This window comes from Myotis brandtii, unplaced genomic scaffold, assembly GCF_000412655.1.
Source record: "Myotis brandtii unplaced genomic scaffold, ASM41265v1 scaffold902, whole genome shotgun sequence".
Classification (NCBI taxonomy): domain Eukaryota; kingdom Metazoa; phylum Chordata; class Mammalia; order Chiroptera; family Vespertilionidae; genus Myotis; species Myotis brandtii.
The window spans coordinates 3,263,910-3,284,346 of record NW_005371709.1 but is presented as its reverse complement, the minus strand read 5'-3'; the positions used below and the strand labels follow the sequence as shown (position 1 = coordinate 3,284,346).

General features: G+C 43.8%; 1 protein-coding gene and 1 pseudogene across 1 annotated transcript in view; one reads left to right on the top strand and one right to left on the bottom strand.

The window, feature by feature from the left end:
• PIK3AP1 (phosphoinositide-3-kinase adaptor protein 1) overlaps positions 1–20,437 on the bottom strand; it is a 100,729-nt gene that overhangs the window by 63,798 nt on the left and 16,494 nt on the right. The window lies entirely within an intron of this gene.
• On the top strand, positions 13,896–14,413 carry LOC106724620 (annotated as a pseudogene).

Genomic DNA, 20,437 nt, shown 5'->3' with positions numbered 1-20,437 from the left:
AAGCCTGCACTCCCCAGACACGGTCACACTCTCTTAGAACAAGGCAGCAAGGCAAGGGGCAGCGTGGCACAGCAATAAGCTCAAGGGCTCTGCCTGCGTTCAAACCCCGCATCTGCCACTTTCTATCTGCACCCACCAGTGCCTCAGTTTCTCCAGGTGCAAATGGAGAGAATAATACCACCTACCTCATACAATAGTTGTAAGTACAGAATAAGTTGATTCTTATAAAACACTTAAAAGAGCACCAGGCAGAGAAGAAACTCAAGAGTCATTAGCAATTACTGTTGTTTATCTGTTGACCAAATTGTTCTTCCACAAAGACTGTGATTTCCCTTAGGGCAGATTCCCTGACATTCATCTTTGGATCCCCAGAGCCTAAGACACAGTGAGAAGTCAATAAATGCTTCTTGCATGAATGGATGGCTCAATGGATGAGATGAGACCAACCACCTAAGTGACTAATAAGAGAGAAAGTACAACACAGGGAGGACCACAGCAAGGCTTCACACCGTGTGGCTTTTAGTGTGGAATCTGGAGGGAAACAGGAAAGTAACGTCCCAATTCATGCTAGCAGGCTGAACTCAGCTGCCCTGAAAATTCGCCATGGTGCACTGTGTTAGTCCAGGTTTTCTGAGAAGCAAACAGTAAAATGGGATTAAAATGCGAAGATTGTATTAGGGAAAATGCCTGAGACAGAAAATGGGAGGGGGGCTGGGAGACCTATCAGATGATCTGGGTCCAAATGAAGAAGAGGGGGGAGGAAGGATGGGTGGGAGGGTCCTAGACCACTGAGCTGTCTAAGGAAAGTTCTGCAAATCTGTCAGGGGATCCTCAAGCTGAAGCTGACCACTAGAGACCCGTGTCTTCCAGGAGCCGCCCTGCTATAGTGTCCCTGCTGAGCTCAGTCATCGGAAGGGACCAGCCTGTGGGAAGCACAACCTTGGTCAAATGCTGTGATGGTTTCACAGCACAGCCCTGGGGCCCTTGGTCAATTCCACTCCCAGCAGCGAGGGGTCTGCCAGGTGCATACAGGGTAGTCCTTAACAGCATGGAATTTGGGGCATAGACAACGTAGACTTGATCTCGGCTCTTACCAGCTGGTTACCTTAGGCAAGTTACTCAACTTTTCAAAGCCTCATTTTCCTTATTTGAGAAATGGAAATTATAATTCCAACGTCTCAGAATTGTTGTTGTCAAACACTCTAACCCACAGTAAGTGCTCCATGAAAGGCAGTCGCCATATCCCTGACCATTATTATTATTATTAATGAAGGACTTCTATTAGCAATTAGGAAATGAGAACAGCCCCCACTGTTGCACACATGTATTTTAGTTTTATGTCTACCCCAAGGACATGGAACATAAGCCTGGAACCATGGTTTGGCAATATCACAATTCAAACAACCAAACCAGTTTGTCTACAAATTAAAGGTCACAGGGGCTTTCCTAGTTGGGCTATTTCCGGGAGGGAAGGTCAAGGAGGGTTGTAGTGTGTCGGAATCCATCTACAGCCACAAACCCCTCTCCTTTCTGCCATGAGCCGCTGTCTGTCTGCAGGGTCCCTCAGCTGTCCCCTGGCAGCTGTCTGTCCTTCAAGGAAAGCGAGCCCAGGCGACCCTCCCCCAAGAAGAGGACCATTGCTGGGCTCTTGGCTATGCTGCACACGTTCTGAGCACCTGTTTTGGAATTCTGCTTGCTTTTGTCTCCGTGACCTTAATATTTTTTAAATCTTGGCCAACATTCTGGTAGTGGCCATCGCCTGGCTACTGCTGGCTTCTGACCGGTATATCTGATTGGAGTCACAGAGTGGTCACCTTCGTAGCCTGGCGATGACCTGAGGCCATGAAAGCTGTAATTGCCTCAGGTCAGCGGACTCAGGCCTCTCCCAGACTTGCTGACCCTCTGCCTTGGTGGCAGTAACAACTAAGAACCTACAAGGAAAGGAAACTGGAAACCACAGTTACCTCTTCCTCCATCACCTCAGAGGCCATTTCTGCAATCCCTCCCTTCCCAGAGAGTCACCAAAAACACACATTGGGATTTCGGTGGGGGAGAGGGGGGCGCGGTTTGGTTTGGTTTTTGTCTTTGAAAAAATGACCTTCAGTTTTTCTAATCGAAAAGAGTAAAACTTAAACTAAAAAGTATTGATTTTGTTTAATAATTAATGGCTTAAGAAAGCTGATCAAGCTGTACTTTTAGAATAGTAGTCTCCACTTTAATAGGAACTTTACTGGGGAATTTTAAGTTTCTGTGTTGGCACAGGAGTCCAACCCTGGAACTGCTTTGTTTCAGCCTGAGGCTGGAAAGCAGAAGGCAGAAAATACAGGAACTAGTTGAACCCTCCCAACAAAGCTGAACTGGGCCTTCCCATCTGAGGGACCAGAAGGTCACTCTCTGAAATGGAAGTAAAGCCACAAAACAGAAACAGGCTGGCCACCTGCTCGTCAGCCTCCAACATGAACACTAAGCCCATCTCTGAACATGGCTTTTCCCCATGGGTCCCCCCAGCCAGAGCTAGAGAAGCACTGGGCCAACCTGACACCAGACACGCCCAGTGTCTGGGACAGAGAATTCCCATCACCAGAGACAAACCATGGTTGGGTCACCTTTTGCCCCATTTACATACAAAAAATATTTACTAGTACAAGCCAACAGCCTCTTGACACCACTTTTGCCTCTTATTTACACTAATCCCTCCCAGTAATTTTTTAAAATATATTTTTGTTGATTTCAGAGAGGAAGAGAGAAGGAGAGAGAGAGATAGAAATACCAATAGTGAGAGAGAATCATTGATCAGTTGCCTCCTGCACGCCCCCTACTGGGATCAAGCCCACAACCCGGGCATGTGCCCTTGACCGGAATCGAACCTGGGACCCTTCAGTCTGCAGGCCAACGCTCTATCCACTGAGCCAAACCAGCTAGGACCCTCTCAGTAATTTTTTAAAAAATCAATCAGATGCTGTTTCCTTGCATATCCAAGTTCTTGGGAAAATTATACCCTGAGGTAAAACCTAACGTTCTCATACTCCTTCCTACCTCTCAGGTCAATGATCATCAACTACTTAACCCCAGATGAGTCACTTCTCTGTTCTCAGTTGTGCTCCTCTGTGTTAACACAGAGTGGACAATACAAGTTGACTTTGGAGGCCCTGTCCAGCCCTGCCACTCTGTGAGTCTCACCCCACTAAACACAAAGTGCAGTCCTTGGATCGTCTGTGAACATTTCTCCCCCACAAGCCCAGTTTGGTTAGGTATAGTTTGAGACCGCAGCATGAGAGCACACTTTGTGGTTCAGAGTCCAGAGCACGAGCGCAAAATATCGTCTTCACTGTTATTTTAGATTAATTACAGGAACCGCTAGAAATCTGATCAACATTGGGATTGGAATCAAGAAAAATCTATTCTAGTGATTCCCATCATCTCACAGGGGAGGTGGGAATGTTTGTAAATGTCCTGCCAGAGTAATGAATTAGAGTGGAGAAATTGTGTAGCTCTTAAAGCTTAGTCAATATTCTGATATAATTTTGTATTTAAACTTTTAAAAACTATTATTTTTATAATATGAACCATGGAAGGGGACATTTGTCAAAAGGGCGCCTGAGTTCAGGCAGGTTGAAAACTGTTCCCCTGTCATCTTTGCAACCTTTTGTCTCTCTGTCTGCCACTCTCCTCGGCACCTGTGCCCCTCCCACTAATACCCATAATCCACAGGACCCTGTTCATGGGCACTCGTCCTCTCCAGGATTTTGCAGTCCCTTTGTATGTGGTGTTTTGCAAATCCAGCAGTCACAATATGGTTGATTTCCCCTTTGGTCAAGGTTCAGCAACCTTCCAAAGGTGGGCGTGCCAGACAGCCCCTGTAGGGGGAGAGGAGAGTGGCTCGCTGGTATGAAGTGGGCAGAGAGCACCTGGAAGGCTCTGTTGCACAGAAACCTCCCCCACCTCCACATTTTACTAATAAAAGCTTCAGTGGAGTTACTACACAGGGGATAATGCAAATGCCCTGGGGAAAGGTTCAGCTTCATGGTCACACCTTAGAAGGAATTATTTTTGAACTAGAGGCCTGGTGCTTGGATTTGTGCACTGATGGGGTCCCTCGGCCTGGCCTGCAGGGATTGGGCTGACACCGGCTCTCCGACATCCCCTTAGGGGTCCCGGATTGCGAGAGGGCACGGGCACAGGCCAGGCCAAGAGACCCCACCGGTGCACTATTGGGCCAAGGAGGGACCGTGGGAGGGCTCCAGGGCATGTCCGGCCTGTATCGCCCAGTCCCAATTGGCCGGACCCCAGCAGCAAGCTAACCTACCCATCGGAGCATCTTCCCCCTGGTGGTCAGTGCCCATCATAGCAACCGGTCGAACGGTTGGACACTTAGCATATTAGGCTTTTATTATATAGGGTATTAGATCACCAGGGCTTAAAAGATACTTAAGAATAAGTTAGAGCAAAATTCCACTCAATAAAGGATTTTTAAAAATCATGATCAACTTCTATTTGAACACTTATTGTAACAAAAGCTCCCTTCTTAAAAGGGTCCACTCCACTGATGGGCGTTTGGAATTATCTGTGAAAGCTCATCTTTATATTTGGCCAACCCTGTAGAATCTGTTAAAATGGTTCTCCTGCAATAAAGGAAATCCCAACTTAAAATGCCTTCAACAATAAGGACATTTATCTCTCAGACCAGAAAGTACAGCAGTTGGGGGTTGGCTAATATAAGGGCTCAATGACATCATCAGGGCCCCAGGTTCTTTCCACTTCTCTATTTACAGAAATTTTCAACTGGTGTGCTGCAAGAATTTTTAAACATGCAATGCCTGACTATTTAGTCAGGGGCACTGAACTCTTTTCCCTTAAATTGTCGAATAAAAAAATGACAGTAGCCAACACAACAATAGCTGTCTGGTGTGAATGCCCTGTCTGGAACCATAAATACATAAGTCATATGTAAAAAGGTAGCACCCAGAATGAAACACCATACTTGGTGGAATGCAGTGAAATTATAATATTCCAAGATTGGGGAGCTATATTTTTATTAATGTAGCTTAATATAGTCATAGTTTTCAGTGGCAACATCATACTGTTGGTTCCTTATCAGTCAAGTAGTCATCTATAACCTGCAGTTCATTTTCACAAGTTAATGCCACAGGGGATTTCTGCCATGCTGTGTTAGTTGAACTGCTTTTGTGGACCTAGGAGCAGAACTTAGGATCATCCAAATTGAACTGGATCAAGATAATTCTGAATAATTCTTATAATTCTTATAATCAGATCATTATGATAATTCTGAATTCTGCCTCTCAGTGTAATAACTACCTAGCCACCTACAAATGTTATCCATCTATAAATCTGTATTAGTTTGCTAGGGCTGCCATAACAAAACAATACGGATGCGATGGCTTAAATAAAAGAAACTTATTTTTATCATAGTGCTGGAGGCTAGAAGTCCAAGATTAAGATGTTGGCAGGTTTGGTTTCTTCTGAGGCCTCTTTCCTTGGCTTGCAGATGGCTGGCTGCCTTCTTGCTGTGTCTTCAAATGGTCTTTCCTCTGAGCACACACATCTAGGTCCTAATCTCTTCTTATAAGGGCATCAGTCATATTGGATTAGGGTTTACCCTAATGAGCTCACATTCCCCTTAGTTACCTCTTGAAAGACCTTATCTCCAAATACCGTCATAGTCTGAGGTACTAATGATTAGGATTTCAACATGGGATTGGGGGGGGGGGGGGGGGGGGGGGGTGGAGGTGGACATAATTCAGCCCAAACAAATCTGAAATCTGACTTTTGTATTTGCCTCAAAGGCAGAGAAAAACTGGACAGGAAATCTGAGAACACAGTCTCTGCACTCCACTAGACAATCCATTAAGGATAATCATTAAGGGATAACCATTAACCCAATTACCTTCTTGTGTTATGCTCAGATCAGCCTCTCTGGAGAGGGGATTTTGACTAAGTTTGGAAGAGTGTTGAAGAGAAAGATCATTCTGGAACTGGAGTATTTCTAGTTGAGCAAAAAGAGGACTCTATCAGGGTGTTTCCACAGGCAGAGTGGGTGACTTTGGACATAAAGATGCTGAAACAGCCTTAACCGGTTTGGCTCAGTGGATAGAGCACCGGCCTGCGGAATCAAGGGTCCCGGGTTCGATTCCGGTCAAGGGCATGTGCCTTGGTTGCGGGCACATCCCCAGTCGGGAGTGTGCAGGAGGCAGCTGATCGATGTTTCTCTCTCATCGATGTTTCTAACTCTCTATCCCTCTCCCTTCCTCTCTGTAAAAGGTCAATAGAATATATTTAAAAAAAAAAAAAAAGATGCTGAAACAGGAGGCTGCTGAGCAGTGAATCATAATGGAAAAGGTTGAAGGAAAAAGAGCTAGAAGGTTATCAAATTCAATGACTTCCCCATTTCACTTAGGACATGCGTAGGGGCAACTGAAACTGAGACACTGATAATTATCCTGAATGTTCATAGCAGAGATTGACTAAGCCTGTCTTCATTGCTTTGGTCTGCAATTAGCCAGGTGGGCAGTGATGACTTGGCATTTTGCCTGGACTTGAAGAGCCATGTTTCTATAGACATGATGAATGGAAAGCAATTGGTATGCTTTCTCAATCTTCTCTTTTAAAAATATACACACACAAATATAAATAATAAATAAATATAGGGGGGTACTATTAAAGCAACTACACATAAATACTAAAGAATTAAGCAGGTGGCACTGAAGAGTAGGATTTACATAAACAAACACCTGTTCTAGTTAGCTCAGTTACTCACTGATCCTTAACTGTTCCTTTTTAGATTAAATTGCATAATTTAAGAGGCAAAAGTCTGCTCTCCAGGTGCATTTAGAATTCTAATGCCTGAAGCTTTAGGGTACCATGATGTTATTAACCCCTCTGCCAGGGTTTGTTTATTTGTTTGCTTGTTTTTAATACTCACCCAAGGATATTTTCCCATTGATTTTTAGAGAGAGTGGAAGGGAGGGAGGAGGGGTTCACTCCTACACAGGCGCTAACCTGAGCCAGGGATCCAGCCTGCAACAGAGGAACGTGCCCTTGACCCGGAAGCAAACCCCTGACCCTTCAGTCTGCAGGCCAATGCTCTAACTACTGGCCAAACTGGCTAGGGCTGTTTGTTTGTTTGTTTGTTCGTTCAGTTTTCCTTCTTGCTAGTTTGAGCAAGCACTCAAAAGATGGGAAATCGTGGTTGGAGTGTCTGTAAAGGTCACTCAGCCCAGCTCCTATAGCAGATGCTTGAATCTCCTTTCCCATACCAAATGCCTACTTAAAGCCAATGATACTGGCACATGGGAGTTCACCTTGGCAAGACCCGCCTCCTCTGGAGGAAGCTCTCTCATCTTCAATTTACTCAAAGAAAAAATTGTCAAGGGAGAAGAGAAGCAAGGTTTTTCATTCCCTGCTCTAATTTGTATTGCCTTGGTCATCATTACAAAATTAGTCTGTGATGACATGACACCTGGGTGGATAGAGAGCTGTGTCACCCCATCTTTTGGGGGGGCCTCATTAATAGATGCTTTTTAGCCACTTACCAACTGACACCAAGCCTTGACTCTGGCCTCTAATCAAACCCTTCACAGGGTTTTATATAAACTGAAATTTACATTCAATCATCACCATAGCAACCATCACACAGAATTAGATACTTCTTCCCCTCTGACATAATCTACTTTTTTTAAAAAGCTGTTTTTCTCTATAGTTGAAAATCCAAGCTATTCAGAAGATAACCATTAAACATCTATTTTGAAAAACTACATTTAAACAGAATGTAAAAATGTTCTAAAAATAGACATTTGAAGTGGTTTCTAGACACTTAGCACCATATACTTTCTGCCTCTGCTGGTGGCCATACATTGCTGAAGTCTTAAGGATTGGGCCCTGTGTTGGAAATTATTAAAATAAAGACAAGGCTAAGTCCGACAACCATCTCTTGCAAGATGCCCCAGGATAACAACCCCAAGCTAAGGCAGAAAATTCTAATTTCAAAAAGGAGATTTGTACTCATCTCATTACTCCTGTGCACCTCAAGATCTTTACTTCTCTGATTCCTTGGTATAGCAGATGTCCTATACCAAAATGTCAGAAAAATCTTAATGCATTTTCTCTGAATGAACACTCAAGGTTGTGTCTATATATATAGGAAATGAATGAAGCCCATCCCGGTCTCAACACCAGAAACTAGACTAATGGCTAATAGTTCACTTTTATCACTAAGAACTGGTACACCTCACCAGAGGACACACACTTTGAGATTCCTGGAAACTGACTTGCTCCCAGTGCAATTCTGCCGCTTAGGACTTATGGCTGAATTTCACCCCAAATGATAAAGAAGGCTCCCCTAAATGCTCCTACCAATCAGGTGTTGTGAAAAGCAATGAAAGACAGCTCTTTGAGGTTTTCAGTCATTCTTTTCCATCCAAGACCACTGACAGCTACTGGAAGGAAGGGGGCGGGAGAAGAGGGGAGGTTGGTGGACAAAGGGCTATTTCCAAATAGTTGCCAAAATATCTGATATGCCTAGAAGTGAGAAATCTTACATACTAAGTGAAATAACATATGTGGGGGAAGTGCTAGACCAGACAGGGGATACTGGTTTTCTCTCAAGTGCCAACATCAGTGGAATGGGGTGGATGCCTAGAACCCTGAGTGAGACCACTGCGGAGGCCAAATCCCCACTCAATGAGAACAGATGCCTTGGTCCATCAACGAAGTCTGACCTGGGAGCAGGCAAGCTGCACTTTACAATATGTCCCACTATTCCAGACCATGGGAGGGGGAGCCCAGGCAGTGCTGGAGGGGGACTGGGGAAATGCATGCTCTACGTTACTTGGGAGAGTGTGTAGCAATAGTCAAAAAGAAAGTCCAATGAATTCAAAACCAATGAACATGTGTCACCCATCTTAAGAAAAACTTTTGAGGCACAACTGGCAAAAATTAAGGCAGGATGAGTAACTTCCAATGTCTGAAAAAGATAAGAGCCAATCAAACACAATCCATATTAAGGGGAAAAACGTCCCAAGAAGCATAAAATGTAGAAAACTTAAATATGATCACAGAAATCACCGATCGGAGCATTGGAGGTGACACCCTCTAACGGTATATCATGTTGCAAATTAACAAGACAAACCAAGGATGAGATTCAAGTCCTTTATAAGAGATGCAGGGTCTCATCAGTAAATACAGGCAACCAACACTGGAGTTCTTGGCTTTCCGTTTGTTTTTGCTTTTTTAAAGATCAGTAGGAAGATTGCACTCCCCAGCACAGCCTCCTGGTAATGATGCATATGTGTGGCTTTGTGGTCAAAGGGAGCGGAGCAAAGAATGTCATTTTTAGTATCTTAGGGCAGTAGACTTACTTCTTTTGAAAAATATAAATAAATATATCCACAAAAGCCACAAAATTCAGCTTGCAAGTTATTTATGTCGATTTTTTTTCAGAGTTTCTTAGATGATCAATATAGAATCTATAATGATCTCAGTGTGGTTGTGGGGTGGTCATTCCAGTGGTCATCAAACTCACGATGTACAAACCTGTCACTGGTGTGAATTTAGCAAAGCGAGAGCACCTCCAAGTCTCCCCAACTCTGTTCAGGTCCATGAAGGTTGGAGTAGAGGCAGCCAGGACTGTAGTTCAGCAAGAAAAGCTGGGGACCATCCTCACCTCCCTCGGGTCCCTGGTGCCACTTCTAAAACTAGATTGACAACAAATGATGGGCCTCGTAGCTCCTGCAATGGAAATAACTGCATCTCCTCACCCTCATCGCAGAGGGAATTGTCATACCTGACATGCATTCCAGGGATGAAAAGTTTATTGAGTATTTACCACATTCCAGGCAGCGAGCTAGATACACAGACGACCCAGCTGGATAGATTCTGTTTTGCAGCTTGCTTTCTATTTTAGCTCATGGACAGCTGTCCTCTGATTGGTCTTCTTGCTTCATTTCTCAAGGACCTCACTGTCTTTGGGTCATGAGATCTAAGCATAACAACTCCAGAACAAAGAGAAAGGCTCAACAACCGGAGAATGCTTCATGTGTTCACCATGAAAGAGGACAGAAAAGTGACAACGACAAGCTCTCCAAATCTCCATGTCTGAGAGAGGACATCTTAGAATCATTCAGGACATGTCAACAAAAATCTGAAATTCATTTTACTTCAGGAAAGAAGGTTAACAGAAAGCTTCCAATGGCTTTTTTTTTTAAGTATTCGGTTGCAGGACCATAATGAATAAAGAGAATCTGAGAAGGTTTGTTATATCGGTCTTTTTGAGGCTAATCTCAAGAAGGACCAACATGCCCTAAGACAGAAAATGTAACAGGATGGAGAATGGGGCTTGGGTGACAGGGCAGGGTGCCTGAGCCAGCTGAGGTCTAGAGGACCTGACATATGTACACGGGAAACCCAGGAGCTCCATGTTTAATATATTGGGGTGTACATAGGTTTTTTTCAGAGGACAAAAAGCCACTGCTGCTAAAAGAAAAAAAAAATCTAAGAAGTACTCCAATAAAATTGCAGAAGTCAGCAGGGCCCAGATGGTAGAGAGCATTGAACTATCCTATGGTCATTGGTTCCCCATTTGGATTTTAGAGAACTCATTCTGGTGGAGGAAGGGCTGGAGAGGTATGAGATGGAAACAAGAAGCCAATTAGAAGACAGGTGTTGATGAGCTAAGATAAAAATCAAGCTACATAATAAACACGATGATCTATAAAAATTATATAGATCCACATGTGTAGGTGTTATAAATTCACAGAAAAGGATCAATTCATTGAAAAAATAAGTTGCAGAATAATACATACACAATGACTCTATTAATTGTGAAAAAATGCCTCTGTGAATGTTATATAAATTCATTAAAATGGTCTGGAAAGATACACACCCCACTGTTTATGGTAGTTAACGTTTAAGGGATAGAATAAAGATTTGGGGAAGTAAAATGAATATTTTTACTCTTTCCTCTACAGACCTCTGATGGTTAGAAACTGATCCAGAGACAGAGAGGCATTGATTGGACTGTCGGGCCTTGGAGGGAAGGTAGGGGAGGGTGGGGGTAAGGGAGAGAGATCAACCAAAGGACTTAAATGCAAGCATATAGGCCTAACCAATGGACACAGACGGGAGAGGGGGAGGGCAGGGGGGGGGGGGTAGGGGATAGCGTGGGGATAAGGACACATATGTAATATCTTAATCAATAAAAATATATTTTAAAAAAAAGAATGTATTACTTTTATAATTTTAAGAGATTTCTAAAACTTAAAAAATAAAAGATACAGTTTCTGTGACAAGAAATGATTGGGGCTTACATAGCCATGAGAACAGAGAAGGGAGAATAAACCATGCAGACAGATGCTGACAAAAGAGCAGAGACCAGCCTGGGTGAGGCTGGAGCCAGTTACATTTCCTGATAGCCCCAGGAGGTGGGCATTTGCACCTCGTTTTACAGATGATGAAATGGAGTCTTGGAGAGCCTTGCCCCCAAATCTAGAACTGGTTACCAAAGCCAGACTAGAACCTTGGCCCACCTGACTCCAAATCTTTCTGCCTTGGCCAACTGATTACCTTCATATCCAGGGCCTTTTTAACTTCCTTTTCCTTGTTCAAATGCTGACCTGATGCAACAGTAGGGAACTAGGGCACTAGTTCTAACAGCACAGGAGAAAATGGTAAGGATGAAACCTGCTCCCATCTTCCCGATGGGCAGTAAGTCCCAGATGCTGAAACCAGCTATTAACAGACCAGTGCCCGCATGCCAGCTTCGCTCCTGTGGATTCTTGAGTGGAGGGCCTATGTTTTCTACAGAATCCATAATGCCGCTGCAGCAACTAATATAGCACCAAGTCCTCACTAAATTCACTGAGTGGGTGTTTAATAACTATATATTAATGGGAGGGAAGCAGGCTCACCTGAAGCAAATATGAAACTGCATTTGATTCTGAAAGCATTTTTCCCCCCAACAACTCAGGATGTAGGCAGTGAATGCACAATTGTGACAGATAATGGCTGTGATCCTACTGAGAGAGTAATTTTATCACTCTGTTTTAAAGCTGCTTCGGTAGGAAAGCAACTATAAATCTGTGCTCCAAGACTTCAATCAAACAGACAACCAAGCAAAAAGCCGTTACTAAAATCTCTGTGTGCCCACACTGTCCCTAGGCACAATGGAGAACCCTATAGAAGGATAATCCATGGCCTCTTCCTAAGGAATTTACACTCTGGCTGGGAAACCAACCCAAAATTCAGAAAGTGATGAGATAAAAGCCTGTTTCCTCTGGATATCCAACAAATGAGTTCCATAGGACTCCAGAGAGAGGAGAAACCATGGATACTAGAATCTAAAGAAGAGGGACTTGGGTGGTAGAGTCAAGGCTAGAGACACAAAAGAGACAGGGCTGCTCCTCAGCTTCTTAGGACCATCATGGCATTTCACAGCATCCAGAAAAGCACCCACAGATTTCAGGCTATTCGCCCCCAGCATGGCACGGCTGCATGGCCAGAACTATTCAATGTCCTGACCACCACTCCGTACATTTCTGTGCCGACAGGCTATTGCAGACTTAGGAACAAACAATCCCACGCCATATACCCCTTGGGATTTCCACTGTTTATTCAATAGGCAACACTGGCATCAGTCTTTGTCATTCCAGCCGACCACCATTCCCCACCCACACCACAGATGAGATGAGGCCTGTGCAAACACACTGCCTAAGATCTGTAGGGTGAATAACTACTGATAGTAAAGGGGGATTGGTGATAAGAATCAAAGGGCGAGGATATGTCAGAGGAACTTAGTACTTGATGCTATCTCAACAAAATACACTAGCCTGTGGAAATTTACTATAACCTCCAATCAGAAAATCTCATTTCTCATGTAAGTAGGATCTAAATGCATTCAGCTCTATGTCCAACTGACATTGGGGGAAAGGCTGCCTCAAAAATTAGGGCCAGCCCTGTCACTGGGCTGAAACAGTCTCTCCAAAAGCCCCAACCAACAAAAAGCCCTCTGGGATAAGAGGGACAAAGCTCTTTAATTTTTTTTTAATTTTCCAATCATAATGAACATACAATATTATATTCGTTTCAGGTGTACAACATAGTGATTTTGCATTTATGTAACTTACGAAGTGACCACTCTGCTAAGTCTAGTGTTCATTGGGGACAAGCTCTTTATTCTGCTGAAGGTCCTTATCCCACTGACTCAAGTTAATCTTTGTAATTTTCCCCCCACTCTCCCTCCCCAACCACTTCTTAGCTCCAATAAAATGCATTCTGTGGTTTCCTGCCCCTCTATCTTGCCCAAGGTGTTCCCTCATCCTGGGACATCATTCCCTCCCATTCGCACTAATGCCTCTGAAATCCAACCCTCTACTTTGGTGCCATCTCCTCCATGCAGTTTTCAACTGACCACCCTGTTGAAAGTGCTTTTTTTCTGAATTCTATATGCATGCCAGTCCCATAGGAGGCATCTTTCATTCTTATGGACTGAACTCACCCACCAGGCTGAGTCTGCTCGCTTTTCATCTCTCCAAAGTGTCTCTTCCTCTCCATTCTCACTGCCTCTGTTGAGCTCAGGCCCACATCACCCTGGAAGACACAAATAGCCTCCAGCCCTGCCCACATAGCCACCAGACTGAACCTACTGTAAAAAAAAAAAAATCAATTCTGATGATGTTAACCCTGACTTTCAGCCCTTCAATGTCTCCCCAAGGCCTTCAGAGCAGTCTAAGCTGCTTAGGTAAGTAGGAGGCCTTTTAGTATCTGATCTTCCCTCTAACCTTCCCAGGAAAGCAATGGACAATTCTAAAACTTTAGTGCCCATTAGAATCACCTAGGGTACTTGTTAAAAAATCCATATACCCTCTTTCCCCAGCTGCCAGTAAGGTAGGTGCTCGATTCTTCCGAGGGAGCTAAGGCTGCGTTGGGGTGAGGCCCTCACTTCATCCAGCGACTAGCACCGCTCCCGGAAGCGCTCGCCCAGCACTCACCCACACCATGGCCTCAGTCTCAGAGCTCGCCTGCATCTACTCGGCCCTTACCCTGCACGACAATGAAGTGAGGTGATGGTGACAGAGGATAAGATCAATGCCCTCATTAAAGCAGCTGGTGTAAATGCTGAACCTTTCTGGCCAGGCTTGTTTGCAAAGGCTCTGGCTAATGTCAACATTGGGAGTCTCATCTGCAATGTAGGGGCTGGTGGACCTGCCCCTGCAGCTAGTGCTGCACCAGCAGGAGGTCCTCCACTGCTGCTGCCCCAGCTGAGGAGAAGGAAGTGGAAGCAAAGAAAGAAGAATCTGAGAAGTCTGAGGGTGACATGGGCTTTGGTCTTTTTGACTAAACTAGCTCTTTTGTAACACAGTCAATAAAAGCTGACCTCTGTTGCAAAAAAAAAAAAAAAAAATACATATACCCAGTCCGTTCCACCAGACAGTCTGGTTCATTAAGTAACTGGGGGAGCCGAGGAGCATGAATATTGAAAAAAAAAAAAAGGAGGTTTTCAATTATCCATGGGAAACAAGAGTATTTACAAAAATATGAGGTTCAAAATATTTGGTTCTTCATCAAAACAAAAAATATATGGTTCTGATGAAGGTATTGTGAGGAGATCACATTTTGAGAACACTTGGTAGAGACATTGTGCAAATGGGACTAGAAACAAATATTTTTTGAGAAGCCACTGAATGCAGTGGTTAAGAGTAGAGGCTTGGGAGCAAACCTGAATTCTCCATAAGCCATTGGGAAAGTAACTTACTGTTTCTGTGCCTCATCTGCAAAATCTATATATATAAAAGGAAGGATAATACGCAAAGTGTCCCCTCGGGAGTTTGACCGGGAGACCGGGAGTTCGATCACTCGCTATGATGTGCGCTGACCATCAGGGGGTGGTGTGGAACATGGAAGACGACCAGCAGTAGCGGCGGCGGCGGGGCACTGAGGGAGCAAAGGAAGGAGGCAGGGAGGCGAGGAGGCAGAGAATCTAATGGGCCCCGATCGCCGGCCAGGCCTAGGGACCCTACCCAGGCACGAATTTCATGCACCGGGCCTCTAGTAGAGATAATAACAGTATTTATCTTATAGGTTAAGATTAAATGAGATCATTATTATAAAATGGTTAGCACGGCATTTAGCACGGTAAATCAGTTCTATAACTGGTGGAAGAAAAACAGTGAAAAGCAACAATGTCCATGTTTTTATTTTGCAGTGCTTCTGGGGAAGAGATTTTAGGGATTCCCTCTACAGTATCATTGGCAGACGTTCATCCAACTTTAACCTGAAGGCTTCCAATGATGAGGGCCTCCGGGCACTACCTCCTGAGGCAGCCTTTCCATTGTTAAGGCATCACAGAGGTTAACTTCTTCCTTAAGTCTAGTAGAATTCTGCTTGTCAGATATCACTGTCCATGAATCCTAACCTGCCCTTTGGAGCATCATCAAACAACACCATTCTTATTTCCATAAGAGTCCTTCAAAGGTTTAATGGTAATTATCATGGCTTTCCTTGGTATGTATTTTCTTCTTGATGAAGATAGTAAAGCATAGGGATGAAACTCTGAGTTCAGAGTTAGAGGCCTGGGCTTTTGTCATGACCAGCTGGGTATCTGTGGGCAAGTCACTTGACAATGCTGAGCCTCAGTTCCACTCTAGCCCAAAATTCCATGATTCTACTATTTCTTCTATTATTTATTTCTTCTATCCTCAGGCACAGTTATTTCTTCCATTCCTCAGGCATGTTTCCAGACCCCTCATTGTGGTGGTTGTCTTTTGCATTGTTTGACAAGAACAGAACAGCAGTCCCCCTTTGGGAAAATTCTTGATCTCTCACTCACACCAAGTGGTTTGAATGGAAGATGCCAAGTTTTTAGACATCTCACACCCCAGGCTATCTACATGGGCCAATCCCCTGGCCACAGCTAACTGGCCTAGAGTTAGGCACCTTACCCAAGTTTAACTAATTAGACCAGAGAGAACAATTATTAATTCCTCTCTGGAGCTGGAATTGAAAGGAGTGAGGTGACAGCTCCTAGGGGCTATAATTCTCCCTTTTGGAGCTGACTTACTAGAGAATGACACCTACATGCAGAGAGACACAAAAAAAAGAAGGGTGATGAGGTGATCTTATGAAGTTCAAGTCCTTGGTTCCAGGTTATCTCTGAGGACCAACTGCACTCCCGTCCTTCCCATCATTTGGTTAATTCCCCTTTGCCCTAGCTGGGGTTCTCTCCTTACAAACAAACAAGTCTAGAGTAATACACTCGCCTTTCTAAGCAGGCCTCAAATGGAGTCCAGTTCTAAGTCTGCTTTTATTAGTGATGATGATATTGCTAAATATGTCAATTCTTGCTGTGAAGATGACGATTTTGTGGAAGATATTGAATATGTAACTTCATTTACTTGAGATTTATAATTTTTTTCCTAAACTGCTGTAAAATCAGCAAAAATGCCTTGGCAATTTTAGCATAGTCCCTAGGATATTGGTTGGCACTCAAAGGGTTAATGTCATTGTTACTTTTCCCTCCTGTCCTCCTGTCCTGAGCCTACAGGAGTGACTCGGGTGGGTAGGCTCTGGAGAGGCAGCCTGCGTTCAGAGAGTCGGCTTTGAAATCAGGGAGGCCTGGGCTTGAAGTCTAGCCCTACGAGATTGTGTAATGCTGGCAGTGTACTTAACCTCTGCAAGCCCCACCTCCTTCATCTGAAAATAAGAATAGTAAGGATTACACGAGATAACGAATTCTTAAAATCCCACTGAGGGCCCTCACTGAGTTGAGATTTAATAAGTACAGAGTGGGGCAAAAGTAGGTTTACAGTTGTATGTGCAACAGTTTATTGTATTATTATTTATTAATTATGTTCCATATGAACAACTGTAAACCTACTCTTGCCCCACCCTGTGTTTTCTTGCCTTTTTGTTGACCTGCCTTTGATCATTTAAGTGTTCAGGGCCTGGAGAGTTTGACTTCTGTGGTGTTCCTAAAATCTCTAGCAGGTTTAAAAGTTTGGATCCTGTTGGGCAGTAGTAGCCTTCCTGTGTGTGCTCTGAGACCAGCTCTGAGCCCTGGGCTGTGATGGGGTCTGGCAGTCTGCAGACTGGGCTCAGGTGATGATACGGATTTTAAAAAATATATATTGTTTTATTAATTTTAGAGAGACAGGGAGAGGGAGAGAGAGATAGAAACATCAATGATGAAAGAGAATCATTGGTCGGCTATCTCCTGCACGCCCACACTGGGAATCGAGCCCATAACCCGGGCACGTGCCCTGACTGCAAATCGAACCATGACTTTCTGGTTCATAGGTTGATGCTCAACAACTGAGCCATGCCGGCTGGGCTACGAAGAACATTTTAGGTGGTACTGTGTTAAATAACAGTGGATCCATTGTGAGAAGGGTATCTCCTCTTTAATCCTCTTTTAATCATTGCAGTTTCCTGGAGGAAGAGAAAAACCTCCATTCACTGCTGTATGTCACCTCATTAATACTTGTCAATCTACCTTCTGGATAAAAAAAGAGAGCAAGAGGCTCTATCAAGATTTATATATATATATATATAGAGAGAGAGAGAGAGAGAGAGAATATGCAAATTAGGCTGGGATGCCATAACAGGTCATGACTGGACAGGAGGAGGTTGCATGCGCAGGTGAGGCCTGGAGCAGAGACAGAGACAGAGACAGAGACGGGGAGCCAGCGAGCCACCGCGCCCCGGCTCCAGCCGGGCCCCCTGGAGCCAGAGCGGACACAGACTGGGACAGGGGGGTCGGCCCGCAGCCTCTGCAGCTTAGCCTGGAGAGGAGACGGCGGGCCTGCCTCCTGCGGAAGCAGCGTGGCTCCTGTGGAAGCAACACTGAGCGTGCTGCGGTTCCACCAGCTCCCGCAGCAGCGACGGGTGGCCTACTGCGCGCGATATCACACAATGGGCTACTAGTACATAATAATTGAGAAGAGGCCTTGAAAACTGTAAAAGTCAAATGTGTTGTGAATTATATTTCAATTACAGTCATTTTTAAAAAGTAAAATGTGAACTAAGGAATATTATCTTATAAAAGCATCAAATTGTGTAGAAACATGTACTCAACCCTTTTTGCATAAAACCCAGGAACAGTTGACTCAGTCTTTGTGTGGTTTAAGAAATAGCATACAGTTGAAATTATAATCAAAACGGTTTATATGATCAAATTTACTTTCTTAAATTTTAGTTTTACCTTTTAAAATAAAGTCCCAATAAAAATTTTTCTCAGGATCAGTAAGTCTTTGGATTATGAGGGCGTCCTAAACTTGAGTTGTTGCCATTGTCGCAACTTTTGTCCATTGCTCCTTGTCTTCAGAGGACTATTCGAGACTGTCTAAATCACTCTCCAGGAAAACAACTGCCCTGCCTGAAAGCCATGGTTAACTTGGGCTCTATGTTACCATTAGATAATCAAGTGCATAATATTTGTCATAACTACAAGCCACGCCTTTTCTTCTCTCTTCCTAGATGGATGCTCAGGAAACTCATTCTTTCCTTAATGGATACTGTAAGGAACTATCAAAGGAGCCTGCGGGATACCTCAAGTCCCTTTTATTATTCAAAGAAAGATCCCTAACTTCTGTTTACACTGGACACTCCTGGCATTAAGTAACTAATGGGACAACTTGGTCCCCTCCCTCTAGACACATAAACTCTGCAAGAGCCATAATTGAGTGTGACTTTTTCATCAAGTCTTCCCAGGACCTTGCAGAGTGCCACCCCCATGGCAGGCACTCCATTAGCTCCATAAATATTTATTGAATATAAACATAAATTAACAGTTTCATCTCTGTCACTTACTGTGTAACACTGGACAAGTCCTCTATCCACTCTGGGTCCTACTTTGTTCATTTTAAACTAAAGGGGTCAGGAAAGATGATCCTGAAGTTTCCTTTTCTAGTGTTAATATTCTGTATCCCCACCTTGTTGACTAGTGGTTCCTGACTCTGTTTTCCAATCAGAGACTCGAAAGCTAGATAGTTTCCATAGTACAGGCAAGTTTTAATCACATGTACACCCTGGAAGGCGGGATCTTGAAGGATTTCTATAACCTATGGGACTCTAAATTCTAAGTGACTACAAAATAAACATTTAGGCCACCAAATTACTGTATGATTATCTCGGCATTCCATTTTTCCTGAAAAACATAACACAAAAACCCATAGTCACAGTCTGAGGCTTTGAGAAATGATACTCAGAAAGTTTTATGAAATGAAAGAGGGACTCTGTTTCAGAACAAGTAACAGGTTAACTTCATTTGGAATGCCAAATGCCACATCCTGCCACAGAATTGTTTCCTCACACTTCACATGCTCAAAAACAAACAAACAAATAAATAAATAAAAGACAACAGTTAATGCTAATATTCTTCTACCTGCAAGCTTTAACTTTAGCCACGGCCTCAAACATCAGCTGTATATGTAAAAGGAAGCGTATGTTAGTCCAATTTAAAAGTAGAGCATTTTCATTTCATCATCAGCCTCCCCTCCTCTATTTCCTGTGTTATCAGATGTTAGAGAGAGAGCCAGTGGTCTGATTGTGAAACTGGCAATTTGGCAGACAAAATACGCACGTTCAACCAGCATTCTTTCAAATAAGAACCTAGCATGGATCTAACCTCCTGAGAGTCACAGAGAAGATACACACCAGCAGAAGGCATAAACCCAGAAAAGTAAAAAAAAAAAAAAAAGGTACCAAGGAATCCCTGAACCAACAGAGCCGATTCCAGAGGTCTCCTCTAACTCCAGGGATTTCTTCAGTTCCATGTTCTCCTTCAGAAAGGACACACTCAGTTTAACCTCTGCTCCTAATAGACTCCCATGGCCCATGGACCTAACAAGTCCAATTGTTAACTGGCTTCTGTAATGGCATATTTGATTCTTTTGTGGGACAGGCTGTCCTATCTGGTATTTTTAAGTTTGGAGATAGTAAAAAAGACGCACTCTGAATTAACTTGGAGAGTTTCTGTTTAGTCACATCCTGACTATGTGACCACAAGACATGGAAACTGATGCTCCAAATGGCACCAGCAGTGCAGGCCCCTAAGGAGGATGCTCATGGGGGAAAATTTTTTTTCTCCAACTGGGACATTCAAAATGGGCTCAAGTGTAAGGAAGATGGACAGCCATCCATGGATGTACCCACCCATCTAGTCATCCACCCATCTCTCGTTTACTAGGTAGACGCCTACCACGTAAACATTGTCAGTAGAGACTAGCATTGTCTGTTTGATTCTTGTATGTGCCCTGACTGAGGATCAAAACCGCAACCTTGGTGTATTGGGATGATGCTCTAACCAACTGAACTATCTGTCCAGGGCAAGACCAGCACTTCCTTTAAAAACAAACACGGTGAAAATAAACTAGTTGCCAAATGTTTTCTTTCCCCACAGAAAAGACATTTTTCTGTGTCTTGGGAAACC